This window comes from Ambystoma mexicanum, chromosome 14 (assembly GCF_040938575.1).
Source record: "Ambystoma mexicanum isolate Mex_15411 chromosome 14, UKY_AmexF1_1, whole genome shotgun sequence".
In the NCBI taxonomy this organism is placed as follows: Eukaryota; Metazoa; Chordata; class Amphibia; order Caudata; family Ambystomatidae; genus Ambystoma; species Ambystoma mexicanum.
In genome coordinates this window covers 289064872-289088053 of record NC_090940.1, presented here as the reverse complement: position 1 = coordinate 289088053, position 23182 = coordinate 289064872, and the positions used below count along the sequence as shown (strand labels likewise).

General features: G+C 47.2%; 1 protein-coding gene across 2 annotated transcripts in view; it reads left to right on the top strand.

Moving 5' to 3' along the window:
• The window catches only part of NEMF (nuclear export mediator factor), a 1733781-nt gene that overhangs the window by 96407 nt on the left and 1614192 nt on the right, over positions 1 to 23182 (top strand). Inside the window, exon 3 of one of the 2 annotated variants that reach the window (XM_069637408.1) lies at positions 13833 to 14160. The exons of the other annotated variant lie outside the window; for it this stretch is intronic. The gene's annotated coding sequence lies outside the window, so the exon portion shown is untranslated. The remainder of the gene's footprint in view (positions 1 to 13832; positions 14161 to 23182) is intronic. 2 annotated transcript variants of the gene reach the window in all.

The window sequence follows — 23182 nt, the reverse complement described above, 5'->3', positions numbered from 1 at the left end:
CTGCTGAATAGTTTGTGTTCTGGCGGTATGGAGGTTAGTGCCGTTTCCGACCTTCCCCACAGGTAATTTCCTGTCAGTGGCTCTCCTTGTCTTTTTCTTCTATTTAGGACAGTATCATTGCTGTTGGTCCTGTTCCCTTGCTCCTCCTGAAGTGGTGCAGATCTCTTTTTTCTCTTGTCCCCTTCATCCATTTTGGGAAAGTTCGCCACATTGACATGCTTCTTAGGTACCACTAGTGATGGTACATTGACGTGCACCATTGTGCACACACCATTCCACAGGGGGGGCAGTGTATGGTATGCCTTTTCTCCACAGGCCCAATAATGGTCCATTATTACTGCTGTTCCTGCTCCCCCCTCAGGTAACTCCATCACACTTGCACAATTGGTGTTATATCCTATGTCCACCTCTCCTTTATGCTAGTAGCATACCTTGGGCGCAGTCAGTGGTAGTATTGTTATTGGGTGGTCTTCTGTTTCTACCCACGTGAGCATTGGTACATACTTGATCCACGTCGTCCAACATCGGTGATTGTGTGCCTCGATAGTTGAGATAGTTTCTTTTGTTATCATGTTGCTGCCAATCACTCCTATCTCCCAGCTGTTGTCCAGATACACCTTTCCTGTTATCGTCACCAGCGGCCTCTCCCAACATCCTTGTTTTCCCGGAACTTCAGTGGCGTACCAATCACATGCTAGATACTGCAGTGTTACTTTCTTTGTTTCTCCTTTTGCATGGCCACTTGTTATGTATCTGAATGCTTCAGCATGTAAACTGCTCTTGTGGTAACTCAAATAGGTCTTGAGGAAGTTGTTTTCATATGGATATGAGTCTCGTGTTTTCCATGTCATGTGCACTACCGTCCCTTGAAATCTTCCTTTTGTTTGGAACAGTGCCAAGTATATTATGCACCGTGCTGTCTTTTCATCAATTTCTGTGGCAACAAATGTTCGTGAAGCACTCATGGCGTATGGTATTAATGAGCAAACGTAGCAGCTGTCCTCAGTTGTCTGCTTACCAATGCGGGTCATGTGTTGGTACCATATGTTGTTTGTGACGTGTGCTGAATCTTGTATATAATTATCAATACCTTTATTGTCTGAGTATGTGCTGCGTTTAACTCTATTTTGCTTGGGTGCAAAGTTACTACTATCACCTGACGTAACACCTGTTGCAGCAGGGGACGGGGGTATATTAGGTTTAGGTGCAGCAATAAAATTAATAGCATAGCTGTACTGCCATACAGAGGCAGCCAAGAACCCGGTGATCATCAAAATCCCTATTACTTTTATTACATATGCTAATCTCACCGGCATTTTGCTCTTACCTTGCTGCAGTCCTGGCAGCGTATTCTTGTGACGTTAAAGTTGCCCGCCTGAAAATTCTCAAAATGCTTGTTATTAAATGTTAGTTGTTTTGTTTCCTTTAAGCTCTCCCTATCAAATAGTCATTCAGTGCCCAGGCGAAGAGCTGTTCCCACGCTACTCTTAAGTGATCTGTCTCTTAGGATCGGCAAGTACGGGCAGAGGTGGGGCATGGAATATTCTATGGCCAAGAGGAATGCTGTGTAGTAGACACGCACCCTTCTTCTTTTTAGGTACGTTGGCCTTTTTATTTCGTATACAAATTGGTGTGACAATTCTTCTGGGTAGTTATCGTCTGGGAGTACCATCTACACCTGGGCAGTGAACTTGTTAGTAAGCTATTATCTTAACAATACAATAATACGCAGTTCCTGTATGTGCGAGAGAAAAAGAGAACATTCACGTGTTTACATGTGTATTTGTGAGGCAATGTCTTTCAGTTCAGTTATAACTATACTTGGGGGTCAATGGGCGGGGGGTTTGGGCTCAGATGGCGGAAGTATTTTTATTCTTTGAGCGTGTGACCATGGGGTGGGCAGTATGGGGATCACCCCTTTCTTCGTCAGTTATTGTCTCCGGGGAAGCTGAGTAGTGACACGGTAAGGGAACAATTGGGTCGTTGTCCGTGGTAGAGCTTCCTTCCTCTGTCGGGGATGTTGTTGCTGCTCTTCCACTGGACCTGTCGTTGGCGCTGGGGCGGGTCTGCAGTTTGTATATCTTTACATCATGTAAGTGGTTCCAGGCACGCTTGTCTTTTAGTTTTACTGCTCTTGTTGATACATCCTCTACCAGATGGGGGCCAGTGAACCTCTTATCGTTCCACTTTCTATTGAAATTGCGAAGTAGCACGTGGTCACCTTTGGCAAGTTTGCACAAGTTCTCCTTTTCCAATTCTGTACTGGCGCCGCCTTCTTGATTGCTGGTAGACCCGCCCCGTGTGCGCTCGAGCTGTTGAGACACAAACACAACACTAGTAATCAAAGAAGACACATATTGATACATTTCATCACCTAACACACTTGCTGAACTTTCGTGGTCAGTGAATGCCCTTGACGTTGGCGTTAGGGGAAGGCGCATTTGACGTCCAGTAACCACCTCGTGAGGGGTGAGGTGGTGGTCGGACCCTGGCCTATTCCTCAATTCAAATAGGGCTAATGGAAGGCAATACAACCAGCTTTTCTTTGTTGTTTGTTGTATTTTTGCAATTGCCTCCTTCAATAGGCCATTCAGGCGTTCACATACACCGTTAGCCTGTGGGTGGTATGCACATGCAAATTTATGTTTTATGCTCAGCAAGGATGTGATATGCTGGAACATTTCGTTTGCGAAATGTGGGCCATTGTCTGACCTTAACACCTCGCACACTCCCCATCTGGGGAAGACCTCCCTTACTAGGAATTTGGCTGCTCTAAATGCATCTGGGTGTGAACAGGGCCCTGCTTCAATCCACCTAGAGAATGGACATACTACTACAATCATATACCTATTACCTTGACATATGTTGATCATATCAACATAGTCAATGTGAAGGTGCCGAAAAGGTCCCTCTGGCCGGGGTATGGTACCTCTTATCACCTTTAAGGTATGACCGGCCGTAAACTGCTGACATGTGAGACAATTGCTGATAAAATTCGACACATGAGAATTTAACTCGGGACAGAACCAATCTTCTCTAATTCATGCTGCAATTATTTCCTTGCCTGTATGGGCTGGGTGATGTAATTGGCTCAGGGCGGTGTTTAAAAGTGCCAACGGTATTACAACTTTCCCAGTGCCACCCTGGCGCCATAGTGCGTCGGTTGGTGACATTGTACATCCTCTTTTTACCCATATTTCTTTTTCGGCCATTGGTGCAGCCGCTTGTCGCTCCATAATCTGTGTGGCTGGGAGATGGGTGTACCCTTCATTTATCAACATCTCCCTAGCCATTCCCCTCCCTCTCCCTCTCTGTGAGTCTGTGGGGTTCCATATCTCACCAAAGTATGCAGCATATTTCGCATGTGCGTCTGCTGCTGCATTCCCTTTTGAGACGTGATCTTCACCATTGGTGTGTGCGGTGCATTTTACTAGGGCTGGTTCTTGGGGGTCGTTTATAACTTCAATCAGTTCAGCCAATAAGAGGGCATGTTGCACTGGAGTGCCATCAGCTCTCCTAAACCCTCTTCTTCTCCATTTTGATAGCCCTGAGTGGACAGTGGATGTAACATATGCACTGTCGGAGTATATGGTTACTCGCTTGTCAAAACTTTCCTTCAATGCCAATATCAGTGCAACCAGTTCCGCGGCTTGAGCAGAATAATGCTGTGGTAGTTGTACACATTTCATAGCCACACACACCGGCGCCTCCATCATTTTTACCACTGCTGCCCCAGTCCTCCGTATCCCATCTCCTTGATCAATAGTTGATGACCCATCAATAAACAAAAGCTCACCTCCCTCTAGTGCGTTTTCTTCAACTTTTCTAGTACACGAGTACATTTCAGTTATTTGGGTGCAGTCATGGGCGTAATCTCCCTCCTCAATTATTTCTGCTAGGAACCTTGCAGGGTTAACCGTGCTACATCTAACAATTGCTAGTTCAGCTCTAGACAAAATGATCTCATAACCTGATGCCCTCTGCGTTGTTAGTGTGGACTTAGGTTTATTCAATATTGCAAATAGTGCATGTTCCACAAACAGTGTAGTTGGACACCCCATGGTTATTGCTGATGCTTTTTCCACTGCAAAAGCAGCTGCAGCGAGACCTTGTTCGCAAGGGAAGTGACCTAACATCACAGGGTCTAAGTGACCGCTGTAAAATGCTACTGGTTTATAGCCCATGCTCGTTTTCTGGGCCAATACTGCTTTCATCACTGCTGAGTCGCAATGTGAAAATATAAAAAATCGTCGCTCATAGTCTGGGGATGCCAGTACCGGAGCAGTTGATATCGCGTCTTTCAATTCATCAAAGGCCTCCCTCATTTCCATAGTCCACCTCAACTTTTTCTCCCCTTTATTGGCTTCTCTCAAACCCTCAAGCAGGGGTCCTATGTATGAACTGTAATCAAATACCCATGCTCTACAGTAGTTGCACAGCCCCAGAAATTGCTGCAATTCTCACAGTCTGTGGCATTGGAGTGCTTGAAATGGCCTGTGCTCTTTGTGGTGCAATCTTTCTTCCATGTTGGGATATCAGTTGGCCAATGTAAAGTACCTGTTCCTGACAGTATTGTATCTTATCCATGTCTACCTTGTACCCTTTTTCAGCCAATATCGTCAACATTTTTAAGGAGTCCTCTCTGCATTTACTTTCGTTTGTACTGCAAATTATTATGTCATCCACATACTGTAACACTGTGCTTTCCACTTCAACGTTACCCAAATCCATCTGTATTACTCTATTGAAAATGGAGGGTGATTCACAATACCCCTGTGGCAATCTGGTATGTTTCCACTTTGTATTTCGGTAAGTGAAGCTTGTCAAATCCTGTGAGTCTGGGTGTAATGGTATTGAGAAAAAAGCATTTTTAAGGTCAATCACTGTAAACCGTGATGCTTCTGCTGGAATGCCACACAATATTGTGGCCGGGTTTGCTGTTACTGGATACTCTGCTTCTACTATGTTGTTCAAGGGCCTGAGGTCCTGTATGAAGCGCCAAGACCCCCCTTTAGCCTTGCGCACTGGGTACACAGCCGTGTTACATGGTGACTCTGAGGGGACCAATATGCCATTGTTTATAAGGGCCGTTATGGTTTCATATATGCCCTCATCTGCCTCTTTTGACAGTGGGTACTGTTTCACTCTTGGTAGTATGGCACCCTTTTTCAATTTTATCCTTACACCCCCTATGCTTTTTATGCATCCCACGTCATAAGGGCTAATAGTCCATAATGATTTGGGCACCTTTGACATATCCTCCTTAAAGAAGGGGACTGGGGTGCATGCGGGTGCCTCAAGTGCCATTGCAATTTTCTGTGCTACTTGTTTGTGAGCCACTCTTAGCCATATTTCTACACTCATCATGAACACCATTTCACCTTCCTCCTTTTCTTCTGAGAACAGCTCCTCATCTGACACCTGGGTCAGCCTACATCCTTCTGCTAGTGCTATCACTGCCCTCCATGCTCTCCCTTCTTTATCTTGGGCATGTACAGCAATATAATCAGCTGTTGCAATAATGCTCTCAATGTCCATTACAAACACCTTTCCTTCTGGTTCATTAACAGGTGTTTCTGGTCGGAACAGATAGGCTGCTGGCCTCCTCCATATCTTCCCTTCTATCCCTGGCATCCATGCAAACGCCATGTCTGTTCCATACTGGAATAGCTCGCCATCTACTGGCTCCGCCCTAATCGCTGTCTGTCCACAGTATGCTTGCATAATCTTTCGTGCTGCGAGCATGTTAATCCCTGGAGTAGAGCAAATTATGCCATCCTCTGTAAAGGAGATCGTCATATTCAACCTGTTCATTATGTCCCTCCCCAGTATATTCACTGGTGAGGCACTATAATATAAAAGTGGAACTGACAGATCATAATCTCCAATAGATAAGGGAACGTTATCAGTAAATGGAACCAACCCTTTAGCCCCAGAAAATCCTTGGGTGTTCATGGCTTCGCCTGACATCTTAAATTTACCTTCCCTTATGCAAGACCGGGTTGCCCCGGTGTCAACAAGGAATGATAATTTTTTGTCACCTATCGTTACCTCTATGCGTGGCTCCTCCGCACTATTAGGTGTTACTGACAGGATGGGACACACCAACGCCGTCTGTGGGCTGTCCTATTGTGGGTACAATGACTGGCCATTCCCTGTGTAAGGGTTGTGTCCCAAGACCGTCGCCCTACCCAATTTCGTTTGTTGAGTTTGGGGTTGCTGTGTTAGCGCTACTTGTTGTTGTGGCAGTGGCTGTTGTTGTGTTATTTGTTGTTGTTGTGGGTCACTTCCTTGTTTTAACGTCTGCTGTTGTTGTATGCCCTGCTGTTCTTGTGAGGTCCTAGGTTGTGCCTGTTCATTCCATGCTGGTGTTCCTGGCCTGACCCTACACGTATGTGACATGTGTCCTAATAACCCACAACTCCAACACACGGGTGGTTCCCTGCTTTGCCATGGGAAGCTCCCTGTGTTGTCCTGGTATACTGGTTGCCCTGTGGGGTAGGAATTTCTAAGTCCTCCCACCTGCTGTTGGGCATTATATCCGTATCCTCTCCCTCTCATAAATCCTCCTCTCCCCCTATTATAACTATAATACCCAGCTCCATGCATTGGGTACCCTCCTCCCATGTTTGGTGTGTGTAATTGTAGTGGCGGGACTTGTTGTGTTATAGTCTGTGGAGGTGCTGTTTGAGCAGGATCTTGTGCAGCCACTACTTGTGTGGGGCTTTGGGCCATTGGTGTTGGCGTAGTTATTAGTGCCCCTTCCATTGTGTATTTAGTAAGTTTTTTCTGTACTAGTTTAGCCTCTTCTGTTTTCCTGTCCTCTTCCTTTTGTTTCATTTTTCCTTGCCATGTCCTGCAGTGATGTACTATAGTCAGTTGTATTTCTGGCCATGGTTTTGCTTCCATTCCCACTACTTTCTTTAGTTGTTTCTGAACTCCTTCTGGGAGCCCTTGTACTAGTATATGATAAAATATGGCTGGTGTTTTGTCCCATTGTTCTCTAGTTTCCATGCGCCACTTCTCTTGGATACCCTGGATATAAACAACAGGATCCTCATTCTCACGCATCTTACGGGAAGTAATTGCTCCTATGTCTGATGTGTCTGGGTACTGTACTCTCAGTGCCTGCCATAACGCATGTCTGCAGTTTGCAAATGGTGCCCCATCATGCGATGTGTTTGTTATTGTTACCCCATGGAATCCCGCTCTCTTCCAAATGTCATCCGCTCTATCCCCTAATATTGATATTAACAGGCCTTTTACATCTCCTACTGCTAGTTTCTGTCCTGCGGTGTGTTTTTCCATTTCATATATCCACTTACCCGCACCTCCACTTAGTGATGGGAGCCTACATTTTATATTTTCTTTATCCGTATGCTTCCAAGGGACGTACTGTGGTCTAACCCCTCCTCTCTCCAACAGTGGCATTAAGTTGTGTCTTGTGTCACCCTTTACGTTCCATAATATCGAGTCCTCACACCCCTCCTCTTCTTCCGGTTCCTTTACCTCTTCAATTCCGTCCTTATTACCCCTGCTCCTAACTCCTTCTCCATCCTTTCCCCTTTCGTCATTTCCTGTATTTAATGTGGGCGTGTTTATTTGTCTGTCTTGCCTGCGACTAGGGAGGTCTCTAAGCCGACATGCATAGGGTGTCAGTTCGTCCATGAAGGGCGCGAGCTGTATTCTGCGCAGCGAGCGTGCAGTGGTTGAGCATGTAGGGTGCGATGGAGGAGGGCGTGATGGAGATGGGGATGGTGTGGTTTCATGGGTTTGTCTTTCCACTAGTCCTTGCACTCCCTCCTCACTTCTCTCCATGTCCTCCCTTCTCCTACTGATCCATGGCGAGTCTATGTTTGTTCGAGTGAGGTATAGCTTATCTAAGCTTTCCCTTTCACTCTTCCTACCTTCTCTCTCCACTCCTTCTTCCTCCTCACTGCAAAAATCATTCATAAATGGCACCCCCCACTCTGCCTTTTTCCCTTTTATTGTTACTGTCTCTAAGTCTATTAGGTCTATTTCCCCTTTTCCTTTGTTACCAACTGCTCCCCCTAGTGCTGATGTTGTTGCTACTTCTCTACTTCTATATACATCCCCCCCATCTTTCACTCTCCCCACTCCTCCCTTCTCTTTCCCCTTCACTTCTCTCCTCCATCTCCCTACTATTTTCCTCCCTTTTCCTTTTCAATTCCTCCATCACTTCGTTGCTCATCTGTTCCAATATTCTTTCATTCTCTTTCTTCCTTTCCCATTTCACTCTCTCTCTCTACTATACTTTCTATTACTTTCCCCTCTTCATATTTCTTAGCTGTCTCTGATAGTACCCTCTTCTTCCATATTGCCATTTCCTTTTCTCTTTCTTCTTCTTCCTTCTTCTTCTCTCTCAAAACTATTCTTGATACCCTGTCTGCCGCTGCTTTTACCCTTTCAGCTTCTCTCCTTTGCTCCTCATTTCGTTCCCTTAATTTTTCCAATTCGTTCTTACCTTCTTTCCTTTTCCTCACTCTCTCTCTTTCCTCCCTCTCAAGCTGTTTGATCAATTCATTCTGCTCATCCCTTAGCTTTGCTAATCTTTCCTCTAAAATCTCTTCCTTTTGCCGTAATAGCTCCTCCCCCCCTCATTTCACTCTCTCTTGCACTATCCTCGTCTGTTCTCTTTACTACCTCCCTCTCTTCTCCAGTTAGTGAACCTCGTAATTTTAATAATATCTGTGCAGCTACCCACTCATCATGTCCTATCTCTACAGTCTGCTCTTCTCCAATCCTCCCCTCCCCCACTGTCATCTTCCTATGAGCCACATATGGTGGAGGGCTGTATGCCGGGTTCGAGTATCCTTCAGCCGCCCTTAACTGTCCTTCTATTTCTCCTAATTCTCTTAAAGGGTACAACCCTCCTCCCTCCGTTTTCACTCCCGGTGTTATGGGTATCTCGTTGTTCGGTTCCTTTTTTTATGTCGTCTGATTTAACAATCTTTTCTCCTCCCTCTCCTCCGTTCCCCGTATTCTTTGTGCTTTCACGCCCCTGTTTCCCATCCTCTCCTTCTTTCTTGATCTCCTTTTCTTCCGGTGTTTCCCCCATAGTGAACATTCCATTTGGTCCTGGTCGGGACCCCTGGAACATCCTCCATAAGTTAAACACCTCCACATGGTTTGCCAACTTCTTCCCCTTGTATGTATTGTGCAGATGGTTTAGCAGTGAATGTTGGGCATATGGATCGAAACTCCCATTAGGCGGCCATGGTGTTAACATTTTGTTATCCGTCCCCTGGGTCCACTCTATGCTGTACTTGATTAATTTCTCCCTATGGGGTGGCAGTGTGGTGCATATGTGTTGTAGTGGTGTAGTGAGGGTGTTCCCCCACCCTCCCGACCCCGTCCCGTATGACATAGTGGCGCTCCACTTGTTATCCTTCCCTTCACCAGTAGTTTACAATATACAACCTTATATTGTTTACCTGGCCCCGTAAGTATGGGGATTTACGACAATCCTTTATGTATGATTTTACATTTGTCGATTCCCTTCTGTTACTACACCCTTACGGCCCCCTGCGGCCGAAGCGCACGCAGCCCCCTGCGGCTGCGTACCCTTTACGACGCTCTTATACAGTCGTCCTGTTTCCCCGTTCTCCTCCCCCTTTTACACTTGCCGTGGCCGGCGTTCTCCGTGCGCAGCCACGCCTCTTTCCCCTTCTCCTTTTCCCGATCCACTCGTTTATCGTTTATCTCCGCGTCCGCTCCCTTATCATATTTCTCTTCCCCACCACTCCCAAAACCAAAGTTCCTTGGGTTCGCGATATCCTATTAAATCCCTACTGGTGACGTCACCGATCTCTTCGAGCTACTGGTACATTCTTATTATGTTCTTTAAGTTCAAATACACTTGCAATCTACCCCCGCTAACCCTACAGCTGTCTTCCTGTCACTCCTGGAACAAGGTAATCAAATCAATAATATAATCGGACTGCGCACGCTGCGTCGCCTCGCGTGTGATACGCCCCTCAACAGGAGGGCTTAACCAGCCAATTATCTTGCGTATTGGGCAACTAGGCAACTAGCCACCGCCTACAGGGAATCGTCATCTACCTATCGAGTTTCTTGCTCGAACAATAGGTATCCTCGTCTACTCATTGATCAATAAATGCCAAATCGTAGGAAACCACACACACCCCCACCCTTACACGTAGTCACGACTTGGGCCAATCAGTGCCTTACGAGCGGCCGCACGTGATGTTTTCGTGCTCCGCCCTCCCTCTTTCGCGTAACGTAGCCGACTGCTCTCGCACTCGTTTCGCTACCATTCATTCCATTGGCAACACTAAGTTGTTAGACCTTCGCCGCGCATCTGTACAACACCTCCCTTATTTACTTCCTCCCCCCTCCCTCACAATTTCGCATTGCTTGTTGTGCGTGTCATGCTCACCAAGTTCTCTCGATGCAGGGCCGCTCGATTGCGTGCACCCCTCCAAGCGGCTCGCCACCTCCCCTCGTCTGGACCACGTCTGGACACTCGCCAACCGCGGGCGGGATACTTCTCAACCGGCTCCCGAGGGCCAATATCCGGCTTGCGCTGTCCGATCTTCTCGCAGCTCCGCGATGGTCCTGTAGTCCTCAGAAGGGGGCAACGGCAGAGGGGGCCGCGCCGCCGGGCCTCCTCGCAACGGGAGTGCCTGGAAAAAGTAAAAAATAAAAGTCGATCTTAAACAGATCTCAGCAGTGCCTCCAACTTGTCCGGGGGAAATTCTGCCGGGGTCGGCCGGGCCGTCCGCAGACCTCCAGGCAGGGAGGCCCCAACTCCTCCCGTGTATCCCAGATGAGATAGAGTATGAGACACACACAAGGAGCAAGGTGACTCTGCTGTTTATTAGACAAAACGGCAGGGATGGGTCAAGGAGCGTACGCGTCCGTCCTGACACACACACAATCGTGGGGCTCGCAGGCCCTTTTTACTGTATTATGACGCGCTATTTGCGTCACTTCAGAAAGTTAACAAAAAAAACCTATCGCCACTCTTAATTGGTTGCTCGAGTGGTAGGGTTAGTATAGCACACATATAGAGGACAATGTTAGTGGACAAAGGGTAGTCAGGTGATATATCTGGGTTGTCCCTACAATTAGATGCATGAAAATTGTTACATGAAGACTCCTGAGGATTGGTTAACATTACTGGCGTCAGTGATAAGAGCCCCATGTTCTGATTGGTGCGCCCGTGAGCTTCCCAGCCTGGGACCACCGCTGTTCCCAGCTCTCGGTGTACCTGCAATTGCAACAATGTTTCACTATGGGTATGTGCAGACAATGTGAGGACTTATTCATAGTTGGAAGGCTGACCGCTCCCACTGTCGCAGATGTCCATTGAGCCTTTCAAGTGTATCTGCCTGTGTCTCGTAGCGAGGGATCCAGACGCCTTTTCTCTCCTGGGTTTGGCATCTCGTCAGGTTCGGCTTGGTCACGTGGGGAGGGACCGTGTTTGAGGCAGAATTCTGCACAATTAATATTGCTTTTCCACTGTGTGCCTGGTTTAATTTGCAGGTGTGACCTTAACGTTGGTGCGCGGAGTGCGAGGTTGCAACATCGTGCCTTTGATGCTTTGTTCTTGGAATGTGGGTTTGCAACATTGCGACCTTGGCTGGTTGTTTCACCGGGCCCATTCTGCAGGATCAGCAACCAGACTCTTGCTCTGTTAATGTCCACGGGAGCTCTTGTTTGAGGCCTACTTGGGCCTGGTGCATAAGTGGTCCGTTTGGTGCATAGGTGCTTAAGGTTATAGTAGCATATAGTTCCATGACCAGTATCGTGTCTTCATTATATTCCTTATGGTGGTAACTGGTTTCAAGAGAAGCGTGAGCAAGCTTTGTAGACGAGTTCATGACGCGTCTTGCGTTTCTGCATTCTGAAAGCCTATGTAAAAATAATAAAGATGCACGTCCGTGAATATGCCTGTCGCCTACGTCATAGCACTGAATATATTCTTCGTGTAGATCGGTGTGGGAATGTCCAGTGTGTATATTTGTACAGATGTGCTTCCCGTTGTCTAGGTCGTCATGGCATCTCTAACGACGTGTAGATTTTAGTCTAGTTGGTCCGTGCCGCAGGTGTCGGCATGGCCAGTGCGGGCTGTTGGGCAGGCCGATGGACACATCCGTATGTTCCTGTACCAGGGTATTTGGTCGTCTGGTAAATGGACAAACTCTTCTCGTGGCGGGTGTCTGGGTCGTGACCCTCTAGGCCAAGTGCGAGAGGTGAAGGACGGGAGCCTGGTCTTCCATTCTCCCACTTCAACACGTTGCACATTGTTTCAGTCTGTGTATTTTTGTATGTATGATATAAATATGTGTACTATATAAATGGTCTTATTCAGGCTCATTGCAGGCTCAGGCTGCACGACAGCAGGGGTTACAGATGACTGATTGCACAGGTTCATGCTGACATTTATAAGCTTCCTAGTTTAACGTGCCTTTGATGTGGTCTATCACATACCCTGAACCGCACAGTACAGACTTGGGTTTCACAGCTCAGCTTTTAGATTATGACACCTCAGCGGTGTGATCATTGTCAACCGCGTTCTTCGGGACCCTTCAGGCAATCACAAGACCCCTGAGAGGAGAGACTGATACCATGGGCCTGTCACTTGGATATCTCACGTCACCAGTTGATCATTTTACACCGTAAACCATTTACCTAATTCAATCTGTGACTGTGTTCAACAGACACAGGGGCTTGCACTTTTTACACGCGCATTCCCCATTTTGTGTCTTTTCACTTACTTATTGCTCCCATATGCATGCCATAAACCCAGATGGGTTTGCAGTACAAGTCCTTGTTTCCAGGAGGTATGGTTTTAGACCTTATTCGAGGTGAGCTCAGAGCCCGAGCCCATCAGTCTATTCTCCAGTGCTGCCTTTTTTTGTATTTCGTGGTCACATTTCCAAAATAGCAAGGTGTGCCATCTACGCAACTAACCACCACAATACAACTGCTTAATTTGCAGGCTTTCTGGCCTGCATTCAATTTGAAACTGCTGTTGGCATTACCATTGGGAACCATATTTAACCGCTCCCACAGTGGAACTGGAGACCAGGGAGAGACCACAAACTAAGCAAGAAATCCAAGTAACCTCGGGTCCACGAGTGGGGTTAGGACACTTGGGAGTGGATAGTTACTGTTTGAGCTTTGCCAGACATAGAAGGAAATGCCAGAGCCATATTGCTGATAAATGTGCGAGTAGGTGAATCCAAAGGCACTCCTGCAGTTTACTAGCATGATGGGAGGGGGTCCGGGGAGATTAAGAGATGTGTGGATCATTAGTTTGGAGATTAGATGAATGGAAGGTGGACACAAGTGGAACGAAGGGGACCAATGATTAAGTGGTACATGAAGGAAAACGCATCTGAAAAGACAAACATCAATTTGTTCAGCTATATCATTGATGTACCTTTTGATGTTTGTAATCAGAGTAACTAATATTTGCAATGACGTTGTGCAGATGATGCATTTTATCAACCGATAATCATTCTCTGATGTTGATTTAAGAAGTGAAGTTTCTGTGTTTTGTGTGTTTAAACATGCACTTAAACATCCACAAGGTAGTTTAACTTAAAATAACACATTTTAGTTTACATTTCTCTGCTTTTTTTTGCTAAACCAACACATTAACATTTACGTTGCACAATCAACATATAATTAGTACATCATCTAACAGAATGAGCAGGTAAAATAAATATTTGCGTAGTCTCGTATCTGCAGTTACTGGCAGACTTTTTGCCGTCAGATGGGTGTTAGCAAATTGCCTTCCTCACAATCTTTTTCTCTCCTTTTTTGTGTCCCGCCCCTAGGTAAGACAAAGCAATGGGGCCAACTTTCCAGTTACATGGAAATATTACAAGCTGAGCACGAGTTCTGTTTCCAATCAGGAGGGTGCACCTCTTCAAACTTTTGCCAGCTACGTAATCACAGCATTCAGACTTTCCTGTGCAAACACTCATGTGGATTCTTCTAGGACATCGCCAATATTACTCATGTATCCAGCCAGACCTGGTCTTGGGTTATCATGCCCTTGTCTTCCAAGGCAGGAAGACAGACCTGTATGAAAGATTAATGTAGAGTCTGGATGCAAGAGGGATGGCGCCCATCCATCCAGAGTCGGACCTGTTGAATTTGGAGGTAGATAGGTTTCTGGATGAGGGGCAAAGTCTTCCTATGTGTTGTATTGTTTAACATTTTAAGGTGGGGAGGATGGTTCTTGCATGTAGACGATGGTGTTAGATGCATTGGGATTTTAATTTGATAGCTTGGCGACTGACTGCCAGTAAAGGGATGATCATTTTTGAAGAAGCATGCTGAGTCCCTTTTCGGTACAGTGCAAAGGGGGGATGCTGCCTTCCACGCTCTTTGCAGCCTTTGGATGAGAAAAGATGGAAAGCCCACATGGGCACTGCGGTGTGCAGACATTTGGTCGAATGAAAACTGGTCGAAAGACGTTTGGTCGACGCAATTTGGTCGAATACCAAATGGTCGATTTTTTTATTTTTATTTATATATATATATTTTTCGGGTTTTCATTTTTTAAAAAAAGGGGTTTTTATAAAAAAAGGGGGTGAAAATAAAAAAAATAAAAATTCGACCATTTGGTTTTCGACCAAATTGGTTCGACCATTTGTCCTCATCTGGGCATCATCCCGCTCCCAACCTCCTCTTGCTCTTACCTTACTTCTCTTGGACGCTCTGCTGCTGATCTCCAAAGGTTCCTACCATCCTCACCAATCCACCCTTGGACGCTCTGCTGCTGCACTTCACTCCACTTCCTGGACACCCACTCAACCTCCTTGGGCTCTTACTCCCCCCCCACCCACCCCGCACCTCCCACAGGGCCTCCTCTTCAGCCCCTGCTGCTCACCTTACTGTCCTGGACGCTCTGCTGCTCTTCCTCCCCAAGAATCTTGCTGATCTCACCATCTGCCCTTGTTCGCTCCCTGCTGCAATTTCTACCCTAAGGATCCTGCTGTTCTCACCTCTCCGATGCTCTGCTGCTGATCTCCAAAGGTTCCTACCATCCTCACCAATCCACCCTTGGACGCTCTGCTGCTGCAACCTTCACTCCACTGCTTGGACACCCACTTAACTGCCTAGGGCTCTTACTCCCCCCCAAACCCTCCGTAAGGGCATCCTCTGCTACAGCTCCTGATCCCTACTCTGATTGTGGACACTCTGCTGTGAGGCCACCAACACGTACTCTAAACCCCTTCTTGTCAGGCACTCTCTTTCCCCTCCTCTACCTCCCTCCACCTCCCTCCACCTCCCTCCTCCTCTTCCTCTTCTTCCGGCTAATCTTCATGTCCACCCCCCCTCTCACCTCCCCTCCTGCCCACCCCTTCCCCCTCGCACTATCCCTCCTTGCTCTAATCATATCCACCTCCCCACTGTCAATCCCTCCAGTATCATCAACATTGCCCTCTGGAATGCCCGATCCATCTGCAATAAAGCCACTGCGGCCCTTGACCTGTTTTTCCCGACTCAACCTACACTTACTCTGCATCACCGAAACTTGAATCCCCCCATTCAGTTCCACTGTAGCTGCATCTCTACCCCCCCCTCTTCCTCCTTCTCTCATGTCTCACGCCCCTCAGGTCGTGGAGGCGGCGTTGGTCTTATTTTCCGCCCTAAATGTATTTCTTCATCCCCCTACCTTATCTATCCCTACCTCCTCTTCCTTCAAATTTCTCTTCAAATCCTTCACTTACGCTCACGCTATCTCCTTCTTAATTATTTACAGACCTCATGGCCCCCTCTCTTCCTTCTATGAAAACCTAGACCATCTCCTCTCTCTCATCTCTCCCTCCCCTACTCCTCTCTCTGTCCTTGGCGATTTCAACCTCCCTCTCTCAACCTCCTCTCAATCTTCCCCTCTTCTCTCCTTACTCAACTCCTACCTCCTTTCTCCCCTTCATACCCCCCCACTCACTCCTCTGGCTCCACTCTCAATCTCATCTTTCTCTCATCTTACTCTTCTTCACCCGTATTGTCTCTTCCCAACTATTTCTCCGACCATGCCTTACTCTCCTACTCCCTTACTCATCCCTCCTCCTCATTGTCCTCCCTCTCTCCGTCTGCCCCTCCTTCTCTCGTCGCAATCTCTGCAACTTCAACCCTTCTCTCTTCCTCGACTCCTGCTCTTCCTCCCTTCCCCCTGTCCCTGATTTCTCCTCTCTCTCGGCTGATGACGCCCTCTCCTCACTGTCCTCCTCTATATCCTCCAGTCTTGACCAACTCTATCCTCTTACTTCCTTCTTCCCTCTCACAAATCTTCCTAACCCTGGCTCTCCTCTCACCTACTGTCCATGCTTTGCCTCCTCCGTCGCCTCGAACGACGCTGGCTCAAATCCCTTTCTCTGTCTAATCAATCCCCCTACTTCTCATATCACTCTCTCTATGACTCTTGCCTCACATCTGCCAAGCGCTCCTACTACAAGCAAGTCACCATCATCCCTAACCTGAAGAAACCTTCTGCTAGTCCTCTTCTTACTTCCAACTTCAGACCAATCTCCCTTCTCCCCTTCATCTCAAAGCTCCTCGAGCGACTAGCCTACTCTCAACTCTCAGCTTTCGTATCCTCTCACTCCCTCCTCCCCACTCTACGCCCTAAACACTCCACTGAGACTGCTCTCACTTATGGACTTAATTCTCTCCTCACTGCTCGCTACGCTAAGCAATCCTCAATTCTCATCCTCCTTGACCTCTCGGCAGCTTTTGATACCGTAGATCACCCCTTACTTCTTAGCACTCTGTCCTCTTTCGGCTTCAAAGGCTCTGTCCTCTCCTAGCTCTCCTCTTACCTCTCCAATTGATCCTTTACTGACTCCTGGGACGGCCGCACCTCCTCCAACTTCCCCTTGAACTATGGCGTCCCCCAGGGATCCGTACTCAGAACTTTTCTTTTCTCTCTTTATACCTCCCTTCCCGCCCCGTCATCTCCTCTTTCGGCATCTCCCACCATTTCTACGCTGATGACACCCAACTCTTTCTCTCCTTCTCTTCTTTCACTCCTGACCTCCATCACACTCTCTCTTCCTGCCTTACGGCCATAAAAAAACTGGATGTCACCCCATTTTCTCTCCCTCAACACTGACAAGACGGAAGTGCTTTTCTTCCCTCTTAACACTTTCCCCGCCCCCTCCTTTCATCCACTTTCCCCCTTCCAATCTCCCCATCTCCACCCATGCCTGCAATCTTGGCCTCCACATTGACTCCTCTCTCTCTCTCCTTCTCCAACCACATCTCTCTAACCTCTCGCACCTGTCGGCACCCCCTCTTCAACTTCCGCAAGATCTGCTCCTCTCTCACCTTCCACGTTTCAAAACACTTAAACTCCTCCCTTATTTTCTCCCGCCTCTTCTACTGCTATTCTCTCCTCTTTGGACTCCCTTTCTCTCACCTGACTCCCCTAAAATCCATCTACCACTCCTCTATCCGTACTCTGCCTTCTTAGCCCTCGGGATTCTATTTCTACTTCACTCTCTCAACTCGGCTGGCTTCCCTTCCTCTCACAACCAAAATTTCAATTCCTCTGTCTTGTCTACAAATGTCTCCATGACCCCCCCCTATCTCTCTTCCCGCCTCTCATTTTACTCTCCCTCCCGCTCTCTCAGCTCAGCTGATCTCTACCTTCTCACTGTACCCCAGTCCCATGTGCCTCCTCACGCTTCCGCTCCTTTCAACTCTTGGCCCCCCTTCACTGGAACTCCCTACCTCTTTCTATACGCTCCACCCCTACCTACTCATCCTTCCGCTTCTCTCTGAAAGCCCTTCTTCTGCACTCCCCCCTGACTCTCCTTCCCTACCTCTCTCCCCCAAGCCCCTTCCCCCCCCTTTCCGTTCCTCATTCCCCCTCCTCCTGCTGATCTCAATTCAGACATTGAAACCATCAAGGGGCGTTGGAGGTCATCAGGGGCTCCCCCCTTCTCTTCCCACCTCTCCACTCCCCCCTCCCTTCCTCCCTCTCCCACTGTCCTCAAATTGGACATTGAAACCTTCCTTACCTACCCCCTCTCCTCTCCTCTGCCCCCCTCTTCCTTCGTTTTAAGTAAATTGGTCTACATACTGTATCACTGGTTTGTTTCATATTTGTAAATATGCTTCTTTCATTATTGTACCTTGTTGTTATTCTGTAATGTACTTTGGAGTAATGTGCTATATAAACTCAATAAACATAGAAAAATGTAAGGGAGGGAGAAGGGAGAGGAGGAAGAGCAGATGAAAAAATTATGAAAAGAGGGGAGAAGCAAAGTGGAGAACGAATACAGTTGCAGAGGTCAGTAAATGTCAGAGTCCCTTAGGCAAATACTCCTTGTTGACACGTCGTGAAGTAAATAGTTCTTCCTATCAATGTGACTCTCAGGGGTACAAGAGGACAGACTGAGAAACTAATTGATCGGAAGATGTTGTAGAGTCGTTGGAATCGCAACTGCTTCACGAGAATGAGGACATCCAGGTTACTTTCAACCACTGCAGAAAAGTACAACTGATTACCAACCAAGATGACCTCTCTATGAAAGAATTACAATATTCAAAAGACTAACCTGCAGAGAAACGGGGCATTAACCAGATAAGTTCCATACAAAGTAATCCTCAAGATTGTTGAGTTCTGGAGACCATAAGAAAAGAAAAGGTAATCAGTAAAAGGTAACAAGAGATACAGAGAATGGCAAGAAAAGTAAGGCTTCTTACCAGGGTTCAACGGACATGGAGGTTTCAGGCGAGTACTTGTCCTTGTCGTCTCTGAGGTGTCCACTCCAGTTCAATTAGTGTGAAAATCGCCAATCACCTGTCCCGACGGCACGAGGACGCCTATGGTGCCAAGGCAGTCTCTAGTCCAGCACCTCAGCCTATAACCGCCGGCACCAGGACGCCTAAAAGTGCTCAGGAAGTCTCTAGTCCTGCACCCAAACCTGTGCCCGCCGGCACGAGGACGCCTAAGAACATCACGGAGAGTGGACAGGGGTACAAGAGAGATAGGGGGGAAATGAGAAAGCAAGTACAAGTCCCAGAAAAAGGAGAACCAGCAGAAAATATCAAAAGGGAAGAGGTCTCCCAACCTCCGAGGTCCAAACTCAACCTAAACAAAATCACTGGGCAAGAATATCCAAGAACGATCCGAGGTCAATATCCAAGAACGATTTGAAGAGGCAATCCGAGAGAATATCCAAAAAACGTAATCCAAGGTCAAAACACCAAAAATTCCAAACATGAACAAATGCAGCTGTCGAAATACGATCAGAAGCAGCGACTGGAGGGCGATGGAGAGTTAAGTACCATACTACCGGCAATAAGATGGTCATGTGACCCAGTGCGTGAAGAATCACGTGGGAGACGACGCGCCCACTGCCATAATCTCCATGGTAACTTCCACACAAAGCGTCGGAAACACGGTTTCCGATGAACGCGTCTGTACCGGGCAGATCGTGGACAAGACAACGCCGCCCCCTGTCTTTCATCAGATAACAACAACCGCTGCTGCCTACGAGAGGACAAGGTAACCGGAGGGATGCCGCGAAACCGGGACCGTTTTCTGACAGTATCCTCCCCCAAAGAACCCCCATGCTCCCGAGAGGCCAAAAACTGGGAAACCAACAAAGGGGCATGTACATTACTCTCTGGTTCCCATGTACGTTCTTCCGGACCGTACCCCTTCCAATCCACCACAAAATATCTGGTACCACGAGAAACCTTAAAATCAAGTATAGCGTTAACTTCATATTCCTCTACACCTTGAACAAGTACCGGAGACGGTGGGGCAACTACCCTCGTATGGTCGACACAAGGTTTAATCATGGATACATGAAATACTGGATGTATCTTCCAAGAACACGGTAAGTCCAATCTGACCACCAACGGACTCAAGACATCCTTGATAACATAGGGACCGACAAAACGTGGTAGTAGACACCGCCGCCCCGGAATGCGTAGATTTATCGTGGAAAGCCAGACCCGCGACCCTGGAACGTAATCGGGTGAAGGTCGGCGGTTACGATCTGCATACATTTTGGCCTGCTTCTGAACTTGTACTAGGTGTTCCAAAACACTAGCATGGTCCACAGACAGATTCTTGATACAAGATTGCACAGCCGGGCAATCCGCAGGAAGTTTCCAGTCAAGAGGTAGAGTGCGTGGGTGCTGCCTGTATAAGGCAAAAAAGGGTGACGTTCCTGTAGATGAATGGCTGGAATTGTTATATGCGAATTCTGCCATGGGAAGAACTGTTAACCAGGATTCTTGATGTTGGAGGATGAGACACCTGAGGTACTGTTCCATAGTAGCGTTAACACGCTCAGTTTGACCATCCGTTTGCGGATGGTAGGCTGTGGAACAACGATCATCCACCCCCAACGAGAACATGAGATGCCTCCAAAAACGTGACGTAAACTGGGACCCCCTGTCAGAAACCACGATCTCAGGTAGTCCAAAAAATCGAAAGACGTGTCGCAAAAACAACTCTGCAAGCTTAGAAGCGGAAGGCAGACCTTGGCAAGGGACAAACAAGGACATTTTTGAAAAACTGTCCACCACCACCCACACGGTATCATAACCATCGATCAAAGGTAACTCTACTACAAAATCCATAGTGATCATCGCCCATGGTTTCACCGGTACTGGCAATGGCTGTAGTAGCCCCATAGGTTTCGCAGAATGGGATTTACATTGGGCACAAATAGCGCAGGTTGATATATATTGCGAGACATCTCGCCGCATTGAAGGCCACCAGCACCAACGTTTGAGGAGTTCAAGGGTTTTCTGTGAACCGGGATGAGCTGCAATACAGGCGTCATGACACAAGGCAATAGCCGCAAAGCGAGTGTCATGATCAGGCATATAAACGCGACCCTGGACGTAAGACAGACCATGCACAACATCCATGTTGTATTCTGCCAATTCCGCTGGTTCTTTATCAACCCAGGTTTGGAGCGTCGTCTTCAAAGTGGGCTGTAACACACATCCACACACTACTTGTGTTGGTAACATCAACGACCCATCCTGTAGACGTGAAACAGAACCCCCTAAACTTCTGGATAGAGCGTCGGCTTTGGAATGTAGAACCGCTGGACGATAAGTCAAGGTAAAGTTGTACATAGAGAAAAATTCATGCCAGCGGGCATGCCTGGCAGTAGTACAAGTCAGAGATTGCAAGGCCAACAGGTTTCTGTGGTCGGTATATACTTGAACCGGTGTTTCAGTACCAAGAAGATGATGCCGCCAGACCGTAAATGCGTCTCTAATAGCCAATAATTCACGTTCGGTGATGGTATAGTTTTGCTCATAAGGTGTTAACTTTCGTGAATGATAGGCGACTGGATGCAGATCGCCAGTATCAGAGCAAGGCTGGGATAGAACTGCTCCTACAGCAACATCAGAGGCATCTGCTTCGACGTAGAAAGGTTGCTTGACGTTAGGATGCAACAAAACAGGTGCAGAGGTAAAAGCTGCTTTCAAAGACTCAAATGCTCGTTGAGCGTTATCGTTCCATAAATAAGGCTTCTTGTTACTGGTCAGTTCGGTGAGAGGTGCGGATATAGAAGAGAACTGCCTAATGAAACGACGGTAAAAGTTAGAGAAGCCCAAAAACGACTGTAACTCCTTCCTGGTAGAAGGTGTAGGCCAATCCAGAACAGCTTTGACCTTACTTCTACTCATCTGCACTCCTTTATTGGTGATGTCATATCCAAGGAACTCGACATGAGTCACATGAAAAACGCATTTTTCCAATTTGACAAAAAGATGATGATCACGCAAGCGTTGTAACACTTCCGAAACGTGGTCCACATGCAATTCCATGGATGGGGAGTAAATGAGTATGTCGTCAAGGTAAACGATAACAAACCTGTCGATCATGTCACAAAGAACATCGTTGATGAAATTCTGAAAAGTGGCCGGGGCATTACAAAGCCCGAATGGCATTACCAGATACTCAAACAAGCCATATCTGGTCTTGAAGGCTGTTTTCCATTCATCACCACGACGAATACTCACTAAGCTGTAAGCTCCCCTAAGGTCTAATTTAGTAAAGAACTCTGAAGACCCCAACTGATCTAGTAAGACAGATATCAAGGGAATAGGGTACTGATTTCGTATAGTGCTTGCATTTAGCTCTCAGTAATCTATACAAGGTCTTAATTCACCCTCCTTCTTAGGCACAAAGAACAACGGAGAAGCAAATGGAGAGTGAGAAGGTCGTATAAAACCTAACTCAAGAGCCTTATCCAAATATTCTTTGAGGACGGCATCCTCCTTTTGGGTAAGAGAATAAATTTGTCCCGATGGTACCTTAGCATCTGGTTTGAGATCAATCGGGCAATCGTAAGGCCGATGAGGTGGCAAAATCTCAGCTTTACCCTTATCGAAAACATCCATGTATAGTGTATATTCGACAGGCAGGACAGTGTTAACAACTGCTCCAATAGTGACTACGGAATCCAATAAAGCCCGACTAGGAGCTGCAAATATACACCCCGCCGTGTTACAAACCTGAAGACACTGCTGGGAGCTAAAGGCAATAGCCCCAGTCTCCCAGTTAATTACCGGATTGTGGAGCTTGAGCCAAGGTAAACCCAAAATCAGTTTATATTGGGGTGCCATAATGACGTCAAACATGATAGTTTCCGAATGCTCGACACCAATGGTTAACTGCAAAGGTATGGTATGTTCAGTAACTAGTCCAGATAGAAGAGTAGAACCATCAACTGCATTCACCACCTCTGGAATTTTCTTTGGCAGAAGAGGTATACCCCACGTCCGAACATATTGAGCATCAATTTCCCAGTAGCCCCTGAGTCTAAGACCGCTTCAGAACTCCATGGTGCGGCCTGATTATAGCTCAGAGAAATGCCAACATAAAAGGGCATAGATGAACAGGAACCCTGCATAGAACAGCTCGGCGTAGAGGTTCCTTCTACTGCCGGGCTTTGGCGTTTCCCGACTTGCGGGGTTTCTTAGGGCAAGCACGAAGTAAATGGTTAGCAGAACCACAGTAAAAGCACACATTATTTTGTCTGCGATTTTCTCTTTCTTCCGTTGATAGCGGGCCCCTAACTGCACCAATTTGCATGGGTTCATCAACGCCAGTAACAGGAACCGGGGAACCAGCAGGGTTAGCCGGGGTTACTCTCCTTTCCCCTTTTCTTTCTGCCCGTCGGGC